Source organism: Buceros rhinoceros, unplaced genomic scaffold (genome assembly GCF_000710305.1).
Source record: "Buceros rhinoceros silvestris isolate BGI_N320 unplaced genomic scaffold, ASM71030v1 scaffold28285, whole genome shotgun sequence".
Classification (NCBI taxonomy): domain Eukaryota; kingdom Metazoa; phylum Chordata; class Aves; order Bucerotiformes; family Bucerotidae; genus Buceros; species Buceros rhinoceros.
In genome coordinates, this window is record NW_010415024.1 from 10079 (window position 1) to 10770 (window position 692).

Below are 692 nucleotides of genomic sequence, written 5' to 3' on the forward strand. Positions count from 1 at the left end.
CAGCTGCACGGCACGTGGGGAGCCGCAGGGGAGGCACAGCCTGCCCTTCCCACCCCACGCACAGGGCTGAGGGTCCAGCAGCAGCACCGGGAAGGGATGGATGGAGCCTGACCAACCGCACATGCCTCCACACCCCGTTCCCAGACAAACCTCGCGGCCAGGGTAGCGTTGAAAGTGCCTGCCGGCAAAAAACTGCTGCAATGATCTAATTCTCTGCTCTATTTTTAGTGCTGCCACTGATAAGAACTGAAGTGAGACCAGAGCCGGATGAGCGCCCGAAGGTGGGAGACAGCGACGGCCACATGTGCACCCGGCTGCGTGCCAGGAAGGGGGTGCAGAGCACGGCAAGCGGGGCCAGCCCCCCACCCCGGGACGGGTCAGCCCCTTTGGCTGCTTTGAGGGGGCAGCAGCGTAGGGTCCCTCTGCCCTGAGCACATCGATGGGGGATTTGGACCCAGGACACGCAGGTGGATGGTGTGGGATGGCCAGGAAGGGGAGCAGATTCACACCCTCCTCCTCCTCACAGCCCCCCGTCTTGTCACACTTCAGAGTGAGACAAAGCAGAGGTGCTACAGGGTGCTGAGAGCAGCTATTTATAGTCCCCTGAGTGGGAAGGGTGTGCAGGCACCAAGCTGTTTTCCAGAAATGAAAGTGCAAATCCCCAACAGTCCAAACCAGCAACTGCCTCCAGC

At 61.1% G+C, this 692-nt stretch overlaps 1 protein-coding gene across 1 annotated transcript in view; it reads right to left on the reverse strand.

Moving 5' to 3' along the window:
• Positions 1–692, reverse strand: part of PLEKHA2 (pleckstrin homology domain containing, family A (phosphoinositide binding specific) member 2) — a 9672-nt gene that overhangs the window by 4975 nt on the left and 4005 nt on the right. The gene's annotated exons all lie outside the window — the stretch shown is intronic.